This window comes from Triticum urartu, chromosome 3A, assembly GCF_056163025.1.
Source record: "Triticum urartu cultivar PI428250 chromosome 3A, HENAU_Tu73, whole genome shotgun sequence".
Classification (NCBI taxonomy): Eukaryota; Viridiplantae; Streptophyta; class Magnoliopsida; order Poales; family Poaceae; genus Triticum; species Triticum urartu.
This window is the reverse complement of record NC_141875.1, coordinates 67,122,425-67,140,342: the sequence shown is the minus strand read 5'-3', so window position 1 is coordinate 67,140,342 and position 17,918 is coordinate 67,122,425.

The following is a 17,918-nucleotide window of genomic DNA, read 5'->3' as shown; positions in this document are numbered from 1 at the left end:
CTAATCGATTAGTCGTGTCCCCGGTTACAGACAAATGAGCCTATGGAAACTGGAGTATTTCGGAAATCTCAACACTGAACTAATAAATTAATTGAGGGGTTATTTAATAATTTGGAATGAGACATTGGTTGGCGGAACCATCTTAATAACAACCAACATTTTATAGTAATTGCAAGCAAGTCCTTTGTATAGGGAAAAAATTGGCTTTTTCGCAAAAACATAAAACTTAGAGCCCCACAGCCAAATTGTATATAGTGTTAGAAATTTTATTGTTATTCTCTCTATGACTTGCCGGCATATTCAAAATGCTGACCTACACGGCTGCAACGTCTCATGTTGTAGAGGAGTTTCCCAACCAGGAGTGAGGCTACGATCTACGCTTGGTGATTGCCCTATGGAGTCGGATGGACTTACTACTTGTCTACGCTTCTGCAGCTTTATTTAGTTTATTTCTCATGAGTTGGCCTTCGGCCGAATTTATTCTATTGTAATAAAGACTCGATATGAGAATCGTGTAGTAAATTCAGGTGTGATTGAACTTTGAACCTTTTCATCAATGTACTGTGTGTGCCAGCATGATCTTGGGATGGTACAGCTACACAGAGACTTGACCGATTTTGGGTCGGGTCGCTACAGAGCCCCCGGCGAGCGCTCTGTGCATGCCGGCGCTGGTGGTGATTAGCCCTAACAACAGCCCTCGACGCAGCCCCCAGCGTGAGTTAATTATTCACTCCCCATCGACGGGCGTTGGGGTGTGTATCCTTGGTGCTGACCTTGCCGGGTTCGCAGGAGAAGAGCCACCGAGAGCCAGAGGGGTGTCACCGGCAAGGGCATCTACCACTGAGCCCACGCACCCGGAGGAAGACGGGGCGAGCTTGGATGCTGGTGGCTCCGTCCCGGCAACGAATGTTGGCGGGGAGGGAACCACTTCTTCCCAGTTCGGCACAGGTAAGTTGCCTGCCTCCCGTCCCTGTTCTTTCTTGTCTTTGTTCCGAACTTTGATTTTGGCCTCGCTTCATTCTCCTTTCTGGTTTCCAAACCCTCCCTCGATGAACCAGGAAGACATCGATACCGTCATCGAGGAGGTCGCCAAGGATGCCGAAGCTGAGGCCGCCAAGATCGCTGCTGGGGAAGCCGCCAAGTCCGCCGCCGAGGAGGCCGCCAAGGGGCCCGCCAGGGAGATCAGCGAGGCTGCTGCCGGGGAGGCCCGCAAGGGGCCTGCCGGGGAGAACGGCGAGGCTGCTGCCGAGGAGGCTGCCAAGGGGCCTGCCGGGGAGGGGGTGGCTGAAGACGAACATTCCTCCCATGCAGCTCCCGCCTAGGGTAAGTACTTGACGGTGGGCGATGATCTGTTCATCCGCCTCCCAGGGACGGCATGCACCAGAGCGCCAGCCGAAGGGGAGGTTTTCGATGATGAGGCGCTCGCCACCGCCGGGCTCCAGGTTGTCAACGAACCGAGCACTAGCGGCAGCGGTTCCCAAGAGGAGCAACTCCTCCGGGCCATGAGCGCCAATTTCCAGAAGCTTCAGGCGCTCCATCGTGCCCGCCGGGATAAGGTGAACTCCAGGAGGGCGGCTGTGGACAAGGTGGAAGCGGATTTTGAGGAGCGCGTGATACGTCCATTTTGCATCATGCTTTTATATTGATATTTATTGCATTATGGGCTGTTATTACACCTTATATCACAATACTTATGCCTATTCTCTCTTATTACAAGGTTTACATGAAGAGGGAGAATGCCAGCAGCTGGAATTCTGGGCTGGAAGAGGAACAAATATTAGAGACCTATTCTGCACATCTTCAAAAGTCCTGAAGTTTCACGGGAGCACGTTTTAGAATATATAAAAAATATTGGGCGAAAGAAGTACCAGAGGGGGGCCACCCACCATCCACGAGGGTGGGAGGCGCGCCCTACCCCCTGGGCACGCCCCCTGCCTCGTGGGCCTCCTGGCAGCCCTCTGATGCCCATCTTTGGCTATATGGAGGCTTTCGTCCTGGAAAAAATCAGAAGCAAGCTTACGAGACGAAACTCCGCCGCCACAAGGCGGAACCTTAGCGGAACCAATCTAGGGCTCTGGCGGAGCTGTTCTGTCGGGGACACTTCCCTCCGGGAGGGGGAAATCATCACCATCGTCATCACCATCGATCTTCTTATCGGGAGGGGGTCAATCTCCATCAATCTTCACCAACACCATCTCATCTCAAACCCTACTTCATCTCTTGTATCCAATCTTTGTCCCAAAGCCTCAGATTGGTACCTATGGGTTGCTAGTAGTGTTGATTACTCCTTGTAGTTGATGCTAGTTGGTTTATTCGGTGGAAGATCATATGTTCAGATCCTTTATGCATATTAATACCCCTCTGATTATGAACATGAATATGATTTGTGAGTAGTTACGTTTGTTCCTGAGGACATGGGAGAAGTCTTGCTATAAGTAGTCATGTGAATTTGGTATTCGTTCGATATTTTGATTAGATGTATGTTGTCTCTCCTCTAGTGGTGTCATGTGAACATCGATTACATGACACTTCACCATTGTTTGGGCCTAGGGGAAGGCATTGGGAAGTAATAAGTAGATGATGGGTTGCTAGAGTGACAGAAGCTTAAACCCTAGTTTATGAGTTGCTTCGTAAGGGGCTGATTTGGATCCATATGTTTCATATATGCTATGGTTAGGTTTACCTTAATACTTCTTTTATAGTTGCGGAAGCTTGCAATAGGGGTTAATCATAAGTGGGATGCTTGTCCAAGGAAGGGTAGAACCCAAGCACCGGTCCACCCACATATCAAATTATCAGAGTACCGAACGCGAATCATATGAGCGTGATGAAAACTAGCTTGACGATAATTCCCATGTGTCCTTGGGAGCTCTTTCCTTTATATAAGAGTTTGTCCAGGCTTGTCCTTTGCTAAAAAAGGATTGGGCCATCTTGCTGCACCTTATTTACTTTATTTACTTGTTACCCGTTACAAATTATCTTATAACAAAACTATCTGTTACCGATAATTTTAGTGCTCGCAGAGAATACCTTACTGAAAACTGAAAGTGCTAGTTATCGACTAGAGGGGGGGTGAATAGGCAATTTTTATGAAAGTCTTCAAAACATGAAAGTTTCGTAGACAAAGGATAGAAATGAACCTATTAACATGCAGCCGAAGGTAGACTACACTAGGCCAGACATAGTCAAGTATTCAATGAAGTGAAAGCATGAAGACTGTTAGCAGCTAGGCAGTATGGATCAGGATGGAAGATAGTATAAAGCCAATCAGAACAAGTAGTCACACAGTGAAGTCAAACAGATGATGCAAGCAGGCAGTGACTTCACCTAGACAAAATGTAAGCAAAGAGAAGGAAGAGACAGAACCAGTTACTTGGTGAAGACAAAGGATTTGTTGGACCAGTTCAAGTTGCTGTGACAACTGTATGTCTGATTAGGGAGGCTGAGATTCAAGTCAGAAGACCGTGTCTTCACCTTATTCCCCTTGAGCTAAGGACACCCAGTCATCGCCCAATCACTCAGGTAAGTCTTCAAGGTAGAATTCCAAACCTTCACAGACTTCGTTCACCGGCGATCCACAATGACTCTTGGATGCTCAGAACGTGACGCCTAACCAGCTGGAGGATTCACAGTCCTCAAGTGTAACAAGTCTTCAGATCACATAGACAGAAAGACTTCAGTGATGCCTAACACTATTTGGCTCTGGGTGTTTAGGGCTTTGTCCTCGCAAGGATTTCTCTCTCAAAGGCTTCGAGGTGGGTTGCTCTCAAACGACAAAAGCCGTGCACTAACTCTGAGCAGCCACCAATTTATGGTGTAGGGGGTGGGCTATTTATAGCCACTAGGCAACCCGACCTGATTTGTCCGAAATGACCCTGGGTCACTAAGGAACTGAAACGTGTTCCAACGGTCAGATTTCAAACACACGCGGCAGCTTGACTTGGGCTACAAGTAAAGTTAACTCATCCAGCTCTGGATAAGATTTTCTCTCATTGTCTTCGCTCGAAGACTTAGGATTTGGTTGAGCATCAGTTCAGTCACTCTGACTTTGTTCACTTAGACCCCACATAACAGTAAAGTGGTTCCTATGACTCAACAAAGAAGAAAAGGAAACTACGAAACAACTATGTCTTCGCAATCCATAGTATTCATACGATGTATTCTCATGTCATAGTCTTCAATGTGAAACTCTTCACAGACCACCATTGTCTTCAATGTCTTCACACATTTTTAGGGGTCATCTCCGGTAGGTAAACCGATGTCTACATGTCTACATGTGTTATCCTGCAATTCTCACAAACACATTAGTCCCTCAACCAGGTTTGTCGTCAATACTCCAAAACCAACTAGGGGTGGCACTAGATGCACTTACAATCTCCCCCTTTTTGGTGATTGATGACAAACTGGTTGAAGTTTTCAACGGGGATAAAAGTATGTGAAATTGTAAAGGATTGAGGTATTGTCTTCGTAAGTAGCAAAAGGCTCCCCCTGAAGATGTGCATATAAGTATTTTGCTTTCGAATGCAAATGCACATGGCAGGTTGTACTTGTGGAGATCCTCTTCAACTTATGAAGACAATTCATCATGCATGTAGAGAGATAACGAAGATAATGACATGCATAATGGAAAATGGACGTCTGCAAAATGACTTCGTGCGGAATTTATCGTTGCACATGCGGAATTTATCATCGCATCACATAGTTGACATAAAAGGTAGCAGACGACCATCAAGTTTAAGTGTTACAACTCAAAGAACCAAATGTATCAAAAGCGAGAGTTGTAAGCACTTGGCAAATGTAGCAAAAGTATAGCAACCACCCATATGGACCCGCTTGAAGACTATCAACTCATATGCTTCTCCCCCTTTTGTCAGTAATGACCAAAAAGGTTTGAAGACATAGAGCTTTCTACTCGTTCCCATGAGGAGTAGGCGAAGCAGCAGGGTCATCGTTGAGGTTTGGTGGTGCAGAAGAACTTGGTGCAGTGTCGATACGCGCCGAAGTTGGAGGTAGTGAAGTAGCATCATCTTGGTCATCAATGACCCTGGCATTGACAGTTGCCGCTGAGGATGAGTAGTCAGAGTCTTCGAGTGAGGGAGTCCGACGCAAGTGGGCATTCCTTTGAGGAGTTGAGTCAAACTTGAATCTCTCCGTGAAGCCATCGTCTTGAAGATCAACTTCAGCACTGATTAATGTGAAACTCTTCCATGACCTCCGACGTGTTTCATGAGTGACAAATGCATTCTTGGTGGCCAGGTTGCGAATGCGATTAACATCCACCAAAAGGCTCTGCATCTGACTCTTGAGCCAGTCATGATGCTTATCCTGTTTCTGATGCAGGGCGACAAGAAGCTCTCGGTCATTAAGAACATGAGATCGCTTACGAGGCCTTTGGGCAATTGTGCTTTTAGTGGCTTCAGTATGGGCACGAGGTGCGCGTGTATTTCCAGCCAAAGGGTAAACACGAGTGACGGCCTGAACTCCTTCAATGGGCTGGGTGAAGCTTTGATGATCGACATTGTGAAGATTAATTGGCTCCTTTGCAGGCTCTGGGTAGATGGCTTCAACAAATAGATCAACCTCTGGCAAGAATATGAGATGATTGCACGCAGATGGCTGATAGTTGATAGAAGAGTGAAGCTTGATGAGGCGCATTACCCATGGAGCATAAAACTTTAGACCAAAGAGATCAGAGCCAGATACAGCCAATTGCCTGATGAAAAAGTCTTGAGCATTGAAGCTAATGCCATTGAAGATATAGAAAACCAATGTCTTCATTGCTCCTTCAAGCTTTGCTGCAGAAGAATGTCCTTTGACAGGCCATAGAGTTCGCCTGATGATATGATAAATAGTGCGGGGCAGATACTCTAAGTCTTCAACAAAGAACTCCTTTGGATATTCAGCGTCTTGGGGCAGTGGCTTCATCATGCTCAGCATTTGGCTCATGTTGGGCTCTGGCTTCTGGAAGATACTCTCCAAGGCATTGCGGTGAAGCTAACAACCTGGTTCATAGTGTTCACCAGGAGTGGGCAGGGCAGTAAGCTCAATGATGTCTTGGGCTTTGGCTTCATGGTGTACATCGCCTGTCATCCACTCAAGGATCCAAGTCTTCGGATCCTTGTTGTAGCCACGAATGTGGAGAGTTGCATAGAATTGCAGCAGAAACTCTTCATTCCAATGCTCTTTAGAAGTCACAAAGTGCAGGAGACCAGCATCACGGAAACAGTCAAGTGCCTATTCTAAGCAGGGCAGGCCAGCCATGGCTTCGCAGTCTAGACGCATGTGAGGAAAAATGCGCCCCTGATTGTATAGTATGCAGGAATAGTAACTACGCTGCTGATAACTCCAGAACCTATCAGATGATATTCTTGGCTTGGAATATGGGTTCTTGGCGCTATCAAAGAAGGTGTTGTGTGATATGAAGCCATTCACATTAAATGATCCTGGTGAAGTTGCAGTACCTAGAAACCTTGGTAGCCTTGGCTTCGGTTTCTGGACCTGAGGCCTGCGCTCTACATGATAGTCAAATTGCGGACCGGCAGCAGGTGGAGGAACCAGAATGGGCCAGTGGACGGTGGTAAGTTGACCTTGATAGAATGCTTGCTCAATGGTGTGTGGCCTGGGAGCTGGTATAGGAGCAGAGGCATTGTCTTCGAGCTGCGAATTTGCTTCAGGTGCAGCATTGGCTTTAGGTGCATTTACTTCTGGCACCACATTAGCTTCAGGCGCCACATTTGCTTCGGCCATGATAGCGTCATTGGCTTCAGTATTGGTGTTAGTGGCCGCCTCAGAGTTTTAAACCTCCACTCGAGTAGCTGGAGGGTCGGACACGATCTCCTCGAGAACAACTTCAGGGTTGGTCGGGGGTGTAGCAACACATTCTTCTTCTTCTCTTGGTTCTTCTTGTTCATCGGCTGATGCAGCCGGAATGTCTTCAGTAGCTTTTGCTTCGGACTCAGAGATAGTCACAGTTGGAGTGGCGTCAGGGAACACTTCTCGTGTCACTGAATTATGTTGCTCTTCTCCTTCTGGAACGCTCGACAGAGTGACTTGTGGTCTTCGTCCTTTGCGAAGCCTGCGGAGTGCGGGCGACGCCTTTGGAGAGGGAGTCGGCTGGACCACAAAGTCATCATCTTCAGGCACCTGAGTGGTGGCTTGAGGTGGGGGAGTGCTTGGTGATGCTTGACGGGGGGGGGGGGTCTTGAGGGTGATCAGCCCATGAATCATCCTGAGCAATTGGCGTCAAAGGACGACCAATGCTGATGAGTTTGCTGTTCATCAGAACAGGTGATGATACCATGTTGTGCTCAATCTGTGGAAGGACTTCATCATCTTCTACATTGTCTTGGGGACCAATGTCTTCAGCTGCGGTGGGGTCAACAGCTGGATCTTCTTTAGCTTCAGGAGCCTCTGTGGTAGCAGGCTCATGAACTATCAACTGACGGTCATGGTGTTCAGACGCAGGGCGAGCAACTGAGATTGGCTCGACGACAAGGGGCTTTGTGGGAGCAGCCCGATCTTTCTTATTAGTTTTCCTTTTCTTGGTCGGTGGAGCATCGTCAGTGGTGGCCTTGGTCTTGCGCTTTAGGGCTTCGGCTTCAGCTACCCTTGTCTTCTTCAGTTCTGAAGCAGCTGTGGGGACCTTAGGCTTCGAGCCTGTCATACTGTCTGGGAAGACAATGTGAGGTTCTTCCTGCCTTGATGCTTCAGCCTGGGCCACAACAGGCTTCTTCTTCTTGGCAGCCATTCTGGGGTCAATGCCAGGGCGCCCCAGAGCCTTGCGCTTTTCTGCTTCATTGTGAGCTTGAACACTTTTCTCAACAAAGTACTTCATTCTCTCTCTTGAACCTTTTGCTTCCTGGCGTTTCTGGTGGAACTGCTCCTTGAGCTCATGTAGCGTCTGCTTGAAGCTTTGAACATCGGCCATGCTGAGGTTGGCCATATTCTTCTTGAACTGAGCCTTCTCATAATCAATTTTGTTCTTCAGTTCAACAATCTTTTGAGCAAGAGCCAGCTCAGTAGCAATGGCACTGCGGAAAGAGACACTGATGCCAATTGGAAGCTCAAGGTCATTGAGGTTGATGCTGGGGTTTTCAAACCATTCATCAATGAAGTTATTCAGGATATCCACATCAAACAGGGGTAGATCATTGAAGATATCCACCTCTTCTTTGCTCTTTATCAGTAGCTCAAGAGCGTCATTGCCAAGATTGTCGTTACTTGACAGACCAATGGCTTCATTCTCGTTCCTCAGAACGGCAGCTGGGGCCAGTGCTTGACCTGAAATTTGAATGGGCTTCTTCTTCTTCTCAGTCTTGGAGATGCGAGAGAGATCTTCAGACTGCACACTGGCTTTAGGAGGTGCAGTGGCCAGAGGCTTCACACACGAAGCTTTTGGTGTAGAGGAGGGCTTTGAAGCCTTTGGTTTCTTGTGCTTCTGTGGTTTGGGAGGAGCAGGCGCTTCATCAGAATCAGCGTCATCTGCAGAGTGTTCCACGGCGGGCCCCTGAACAGCAATGTGAGTGAGGAGACCGTCGAGGTTGTAGAAGGGCCCGAAGATATTGGGTTCGGCATCACGAGTGCCATCGGCACGAGGAGCGGATGGATCTGGGTTGAAGTCTAGACCAAGGTCCTTCTTGTTCTTCTTTGTAGACTCTTTGGCAAACTGGAAGTTGCGTTTAAAGAGATTGTCTTCACGACACCATAGCAGAGAGGATGGGTCGACATTAGCAGGCTGAGGTCCACGGACCATCCAAGGGTAGAAGCCTTGAGCAATGGCTTCGGACTTGGACTTGGGCTGAAGACCTTTGTATATATTATCTCCCCACGGGCTCTTGATGGCATTCTTTTCAGCATATTCGTCAGTGACAAATTTGTACTTGAACCATTCCTCTGCCCAATGTCTTCGAATCCATTGGATTCGGTTCTTGCGTTCCCCATAGGTCTCTTCAGGATCCGACTTGTACAGCTCATGGAGATCTGGTGGCAGGTCCTTAGCTTTGTTCCCACGGCGCTGTCTGCCACCCTTCCTGACTGATTTCTCTATTGCCATGAAGTTCAGACTGAATGGCTTCAGAACTTGCAAAGGCTTCCGTCTGCTGGTCAAACAGGAACTGGCTTTGGGAGAATTGATGTGACGCTGTAAGAACTCTGCAAATGAATGCAGACTATGAGAACAAAGGGATTCTCCCACGGACATGTACCTGTGACATCATTAGAGATGTGAGGGAAGGGGAAGAGGTCATATGCATTCTCAGAAGATTTTGAAGATAAATCGGTTTAGAAGACATTGAACTCATATCGCGAAGACATTCACTTATATGATGAGAGTTGGTTCCAGATTTGTATGAATCCAAGAATAAGTACAAGTGAGGAATCTAACTATGTGTGAAGCATAAGTGGATATACTAGGCATGTTATGAGATGTAGAACAGGATAGATCCAATTTGTAGGGACAGAAACCACTTGTGGTTGAAAAGGATGAATCTATCGGATCAGAAGGACAGTAAAAAAGAGGTTTTATTTACCACACAAGAACTGCTAGACGGAGTAGAAGATGACACCGAGTAGTTCGATCTTCCGTGCCCTAACTTGGCAACGGAGGACACCTATGGCGGCGGTGGAGAAGACGATGTCCGCGGCCGGCGTGAGGACGGCGTCGGTGAGGTCGAGGCAGCTAAGCACTTCGTCGCCGGCGTCGTCGAGAGATAGCGGTGGCGCTAGGGTTTGTGCGAGAAGGAGAGGTGGAAGAAGAGATAATGACTGGGGTGTGGTGTGTATTTATAAGGACAGGGATGAGACAACGTTATTACGCAGGTGCCCCTGGCGGTTCACATCTGAGGTACTCGTGGCATGCATGCAACACCTTGGAAGTTGTTCCATGTTCCCAGGCACGCATGGATTGTCGGGTGGTCGTTCCCGCGTCTCCGGGTTTCAGGCACAAAGGATTGAGCATTTAAAATAGATTTAATGTTTGTCTCTGTATCTTCTCCTGACAAGGACACAGAGAAGACATTCGATGGTTTCAATAGAATGCATATGATTTGGATAGATACATTTGAGAAGGGAGCATAGAGAGGTTAGGGTACGTTCACATTCACTTAATTCAAAATATTCAAACAAGAAGACATAGCTATAAGTGAATGTTGTAGAGGACAGAACGCTAATACCAGAATAAGACCAAATCAATATTGTGAAGATAAACATGAAGTCATGTCAATATTGAAGACAAACCAAATGCGAAAACTTTGCAAATGTAAGGCCAATAGAAAACACTCCAAACAAAAGTTTGGTGTTGGCGTTACCCACCGTATAGGAAGTATTAGACCCACACACGATGCACAATTATCGTGGCGCTCTGAAGTCAAATTCCGCATTAATGTATTCACAATTTAGAGTGTAAGTCTTCATTAATTGAAGATATATGTTACTTCGTGTGTTGCACATCTAAGTCATCAACATGCATAAGTGTTAGGATGTGTGCCTAATCACAGGACATTTGAGGATTCCAAGATATTTAGCTCACACCGCAACTTGCAAAACCTTTTCTCATCCAAGGGCTTTGTGAAGATATCTGTTAGTTGCTCTTCAGTGTTGACGTGAATGATATCAATATCTTCCTTCATAACATGATCTCTGAGAAAGTGATGACGAATTTCAATCTGCTTTGTCTTCGAGTGCTGAACTGGGTTGTTGGCAATCTTGATGGCGCTTTCATTGTCGCAGTAGAGCGACACTTGCTTCAGATGGATGCCATAGTATTTGAGTGTTTGCTTCATCCATAGAAGCTGAGTGCAGCAAGATCCAGCAGCAATGTATTCAGATTCAGCAGTGGAGAGAGATACACAGTTCTGCTTCTTTGAAGACCAACAAACAAGTGATCGTCCCAGAAAGTGACATGTGCCTGATGTAGACTTGCGATCCACCTTGTCACCAGCATAATCAGCGTCCGAGAATCTAACTAGATCAAACTCTGAGCCCTTTGGATACCATAATCCTAGTGTTGGGGTGTAAGCCAAATATCGAAGAATTCGCTTCACAGCTAAGTGATGCGATTCCTTTGGTGCCACTTGGAATCAGGCACACATGCAAACACTAAGCATTATATCTGGCCTAGATGCACATAAATAAAGTAAAGAACCAATCATGGAGCGGTATACCTTTTGATCGAACTCTTTACCATTGGTGCCAAGACCCAGATGACTCTTGGTTGGCATTGGCGTCGTGTAACCTTTGCAGTCTTGCATTCTAAACTTCTTAAGGCAGTCTTTGAGGTATTTCTCTTGAGATATGAAGATTCCGTTGCTTTGCTGACGTATTTGAAGACCAAGGAAGAACTTCAGCTCACCCATCATGGACATTTGATATTGCTCTTGCATCAGGTGTCCAAACTCATCACTGCATTTTTGATTAGTGCAGCTAAAGATAATGGCATCCACATATATTTGGCACACAAACAGCTCACCATCATATGTCTTCGTGAAGAGTGTGGGATCCAGGGAACCAGGTTTGAAGCCTTTACTCTCCAGGAAGTCTTTGAGTGTGTCATACCAAGCACGAGGGGCTTGTTTGAGGCCATACAATGCCTTGTTGAGCTTGTAAACCATGTCAGGATGTTTTGGATCTTCAAAGCCAGGTGGTTGTGCAACATACACTTCAAATTCTTCAATCTTGCAATTGAGAAAGGCACTCTTCACATCCATTTGATATAGAAGGATGTTATGATGATTTGCGTAGGCTAGCAGTATGCGAATGGCTTCAAGCCTAGCCACGGGAGCAAATGTTTCATCGAAGTCAATCCCTTCAACTTGAGTGTATCCTTGAGCAACGAGATGAGCCTTGTTTCTGACAACTTGACCATGCTCATCTTGCTTGTTGCGATATATCCATTTAGTGCCTATGATATTGTGTTTACGAGGATCAGGACACTTGACCAATTCCCACACATTGTTCAACTCGAACTGTTGAAGCTCTTCTTGCATAGCTTGAGTCCTCTCAGGTTCCATGAAGGCTTCAACAACTTTCTTGGGTTCAGATATTGAGACAAATGCAAATTGCCCATGGAAATTTGCTAGCTGTGTTGCTCTTGAATGAGTGAGTGTACCAGGTGCATTGATGCTATCAATTATCTTCTCAATTTGTACTTCATCTGCAACACGAGGATGAACTGGACGAAGACTTTGCTCTTGCTGATCATTGTCTTCATCTTCAGCATTGGCTTCAGGCTGAGCAGAGTCTTCAGGTTGAATTGGTGCAGAAATGATAAGTTCCTCTTCAGCCTGTGCCTCTGAAGGTATGATTTCTCCAGTACCCATAAGCTTGATGGATTCACTAGGTGGAACTTCATCTAGCACATTCGGCAGGTGCTCTCTTTGCGAGCCATTAGTCTCATTGAACCGCACATCCACAGTTTCAACCACTTTATAGTGAAAGAGGTTGAAGACTCTATAGGAGTGCGAATCCTTTCCGTAACCAAGCACAAAACCTTCATGTCCTTTCGGTGCAAATTTTGAAGTGTGATGTGGATCCTTGATCCAGCATCTGGCCCCAAATACTCTGAAGTAACTTACGTTTGGTTCTTACCAGTCAGTAGCTCATATGATGTCTTCTTTAGAAGCTTGTGAAGATAAACACGGTTGATGACATGGCATGCAGTATCAATAGCTTCAGGCCAGAACTTTCTTGGAGTCTTGTACTCATCAAGCATCGTCCGAGCCATCTCAATGAGTGTTCTGTTATTACGCTCCATGATGCCATTCTGCTGCGGCGTGTATGGAGCTGAGAACTCATGAGTGATGCCCAATGTATCAAGATAAGTCTCGAGGCCAGTGTTCTTGAATTCTGTGCCATTGTCACTTCTGATATGCTTGATCTTGACGCCATCGATGCCTATGACATGCTTCTTCTTTGCAAGAGTATGCAAGTTCCTCATGCCAGCATGCCCTAGCCTCTAATGCCAGAGCCAGCACTCTGAAGCTTTTGCAAGAAGACATACGGCAAGTTGTGGTCCTGCTGAGAAATCTACCATGTACAAATCATCTTTCCGATACCCTTCAAAGACTAGAGACTTGTCAGATTCTATTAGAATAAGGCAACGATATTTTCCAAATATCACAATCATGTTCAAATCGCAAAGCATTCAAACAGACATTAAGTTGAAACCAAGGGATTCAACAAGCATCACTTTATCCATGCGTTGATCCTTTGAGATTGCAACTCTACCTAGACCCAATACCTTGCTTTTACCAGTGTCAGCAAATGTGATGTGACTCTTGTCAGATGGACGTAAGGTGGAGTCCATGAGAAGACTTCGATCACCAGTCATATGATTAGTGCATCCACTATCAATAATCCATTCTGAAGCAGCTGGCGTCATACCCTATAGAACAGTTAGGGGGATAGGCTTCACGAAGAGTATTGTGAAGCATAAACATTTGACGAGCAAGTGGATTATGAAAGCTCAGGCCCAGGTTAAAACTGATAGGATCCATGTCAAGCGACTCAGGAACGAAATACATAATAAGATCATTTGGGCATTTTATCTTGTGCCCCACAAGATGTTTTAGGTCCCCAGCAATAGCATCTGACGCATTTGATTTCAGGCTGGAGACCTTTCCCTGCAAAAGAGAGTTAAGTCTTATTAACCACCCACATCTACAGGGGTGGCTTTGAAGCAATGAGTCTAAGTGCAGCATCTGAGAACTTCAGCTTTGGAGCCCTAGCAAATAGCCTTGCAGGAGGCGAATAGTACTCATATGAATAAGCAGAGTAGTTCTTGGTCTTGTGAACATGGCAGTTTGATGAAACATGCTCATATTCATAGGCCTGAGTATGGTTTCCCTGCAAAACATTTGTGTCAGGGCAACTCTGGTGAGTCCTCTGTTTGTATGAAGCCTTTGGACCATGTGAAGCCTTTGGTCTGGGGTTTGTCTTCTTCTCAGGTTGTGTCATGATGACATTCACCTGAAGATTTTCAAGACAACTCTTGGGCACCCAGATCTTCTTCAAAGGTGGTCCATTCCTGCAGTTAGTACCAATATACCTGGCGAACACTTCACCATTCTGATTCTTATACAGTTTATAGTTTGCATCAAAGGATTCATCAATGATAATAGGGTTAGCACAAGTGAAGCCAGATAGGGTGGATGGATCCACTAAAGGTTCCTTTGCAGCAACCCATGTGGTTTAGGGGTACTGCTCAGGCTTCCAGTAAGAACCATCAACATTCATTTTCCTCTCGAACCCAACACCCTCTTTCCTAGGGTTTCGGTTCAGAATCTGCTTTTTGAGGACATTACATAGTGTCTGATACCCTTTGAGACTTTTGTACATCTCTGTCTCAAACAATGTCTTCAACCTAGCATTTTCATTAGCAATAGCAGTGGCATCCTCAGCAGAGGGGTTAGTTACCACATCAACAGTTGAAGATATTGCAATAGTAGCAGCAGTAGAACATCAGCAACAGAAGTAGCGTTATCACACTCAAGGCATTTTAGACATGGTGGTTCAAATCCTTCCTGAGCGGGACTGGTCTGTTGAGCGCGAAGTGACTCGTTTTCTTTTTGAAGATCTTCATGAACTGCTCTCATTTTCTCAAGTTCTTGCTTCCTTTGAAGATAATCATAGGAAAGCTTTTCATGAGTTGTTGAGAGCGTTTCATGATGACTTTCAAGTTCCGCATACTTAACATGAAGATTTTTTATGTCTTCAATTAAGGACTAAGATCGGGCCATTTCCTCGTCCAATAGGTCATCGCTTTTGCCTAACAGTTTTTGAATATGTTCCATAGCTTTCTGTTGTTCAGTCGCAATCTTAGCAAGTGTTTTGTAGCTGGGTTTGGATTCACAATCAGAGTCATCTTCACTTGATGTTTGAAAGTAAGCATCGCGTGAGTTTACCTTCGCACCACGTGCCATGAAGCAGTAGGTGGGAGCGGAGTCGTCTTTGTCCTTAGCATCAGCGTAGGTGACGGAGCCATTGTCTTCAGTGTTGAAGATGGACTTGGCAACGTAGGTTGTAGCTAGAGCCAGACTTGCAATGCCAGAGTCAGACTCCTCCTCAGACTCCACCTCCGCCTCCGCAGAAACAGACTCCTCCTCTGAATCCATCTCCTTTCCAACAAAAGCACGAGCCTTGCCAGATGAGCTCCTCTTGTGTGATGAAGACTTTGATGAAGACTTGGAAGAAGACTTTGAGGATTTCTTCTTCTTGTTGTTATCAGAATCATATTCCTTGCTCTTCTTCTTCTTCTTCTTCTTCTTCTTCTTCTTCTTGTTTTCATTGTCGCACTTCGGACACTTAGAGATGTAGTGACCAGGTTTCTTGCACTTGTGGCATGTTCTCTTCTTGTGGTCATGTGTAGAAGCTTCATCATTTCTTGAGTTGGATCGTGAAGACTTTCTGGAGCCTTTCTTCTTGGTGAATTTCTGGAACTTCTTCACAAGCATAGCAAGCTCCTTTCCAATGTCTTCAGGATCATCAGAACTGCAGTCAGATTCTTCTTCAGATGAGGAAGCAGCTTTGGCCTTCAAAGTGTGAGTTCGACCATAGTTGGGACCATAGATATCTCTTTTCTCAGATAGCTAAAACTCATGTGTGTCGAGCCTCTCAAGTATGTCAGACGGATCGAGTGTCTTTAAGTCAGGGCGTTCTTGAATCATCAGGGCTAGGGTGTCAAATGAGCTGTCAAGTGATCTCAGGAGTGTCTTGACGATTTCATGCTTAGTGATCTCAATGGCGTCGAAAGCATGAAGCTCATTTGTGATGTCAGTGAGGCGATCAAACGTGAGCTGAACATTCTCATTGTCGTTTCTCTTGAAGCGGTTGAAGAGGTTGCGAAGGACACTGATCCTTTGATCTCTCTGGGTTGAGACGCCTTCGTTGACCTTGGAAAGCCAGTCCCAGACTAGCTTCGACGTTTCCAGAGCACTCACACAGCCATACTCTCCTTTGGTCAGATGACCACAAATGATGTTCTTGGTAGTAGAATCCAGTTGAATGAACTTCTTGACATTAGCTGCGGTGACGCCTTCACCAGCCTTGGGAACGCAATTCTTGACGACATACCATAGATCAACATCAATGGCTTCAAGATGCATGCGCATCTTATTCTTCTAGTAGGGGTAATCAGTGCCATCGAAGACAGGGCACGCAGTGGAGACTTTGACTATCCCTGCAGTCGACATAGCTAAAACTCCAGGTGGTTAAACCGAATCACACAGAACAAGGGAGTACCTTGCTCTCATACCAATTGAAAGTGCTAGCTATCGACTAGAGGGGGGTGAATAGGCGATTTTCTTCAAAACATGAAAATTTTGTAGACAAACGATAGAAATGAACCTATTAACATGCAACGGAAGGCAGACTACACTAGACCAGACATAGTCAAGTATTCAATGAAGTGAAAGCACGAAGACTATTAGCAGCTAGGCAGTATGGATCAGGATGGAAGATAGTATAAAACCAATCAGAACAAGTAGTCACACAATGAAGTCAAACAGATGATGCAAGCAGGCAATGACTTCAAGAAGACAAACTATAAGAAAAGAGAAGGAAGAGATAGAGCAGTTGCTTGGTGAAGACAAAGGATTTGTTGGACCAGTTCCAGTTGCTGTGACAACTATATGTCTGGTTAGGGAGGCTGAGATTCAACTCAGAAGACCATGTCTTCACCTTATTCCCCTTGAGCTAAGGACACCCAGTCCTCGCCCAATCACTCAGGTAAGTCTTCAAGGTAGACTTCCAAACCTTCACAGACTTCGTTCACCGACGATCCACAATGACTCTTGGATGCTCAGAACGCGACGTCTAACCGACTGGAGGATTCACAGTCCTCGAGTGTAACAAGTCTTCAGATCACACAGACAGAAAGACTTCAGTGATGCCTAACACTCTTTGGCTCTGGGTGTTTAGGGCTTTGTCCTCGCAAGGATTTCTCTCTCAAAGGCTTCGAGGTGGGTTGCTCTCAAATGACAAAAGCTGTGCACTAACTCTGAGCAGCCACCAATGTATGGTGTAGGGGGTGGGATATTTATAGCCACTAGGCAACCCGACCTGATTTGTCCGAAATGACCCTAGGTCACTAAGGAACTGACACGTGTTCCAACGGTCAGATTTCAAACACACGCAGCAGCTTGACTTGGGCTACAAGTAAAGCTGACTCATCCAGCTCTGGATAAGATTTGCTCTGATTGTCTTCGCTCGAAGACTTAGGATTTGGTTGAGCATCACTTCAGTCACTCTGACTTTGTTCACTTAGACCCCACTTAAAAGTAGGGTGGTTCCTATGACTCAACAAAGAAGAAAAGGAAACTACGAAACAACTATGTCTTCGCAATCCATAGTCTTCATATGATGTCTTCTCATGTCATAGTCTTCAATGTGAAACTCTTCACAGACCACCATTGTCTTCAATGTCTTCACACATTTTTAGGGGTCATCTCCGGTAGGTAAACCGAATTAATGAGGGACTACTACCTGTGTTATCCTGCAATTCTCACAAACATAGTAGTCCCTCAACCAGGTTTGTCGTCAATACTCCAAAACCAGCTAGGGGTGGCACTAGATGCACTTACAAAAACTACTTATCATTTCCTTCTGCTCCTCCTTGGGTTCGACACTCTTACTTATCGAAAGGACTACTATAGATCCCCTACACTTGTGGGTCATCAATACTCTTTTCTGGCGTCGTTGCTGGGTAGTGAAGCGCCTTTGGTAGGTGGAATTTGGTAAAGAACAATTTATATAGTGTGCTGAAATTTACTGTCACTTCTTACTATGGAAAGTAATCCTTTGAGGGGCTTGTTCGGGGTATCTTCACCCCGACCAGTAGAGCAAAGAGTTGCTCCCCAACTTACTGAACCTACTGAAAATGTTTACTTTGAAATTCCTTCGGGTATGATAGAGAAACTGCTAGCTAA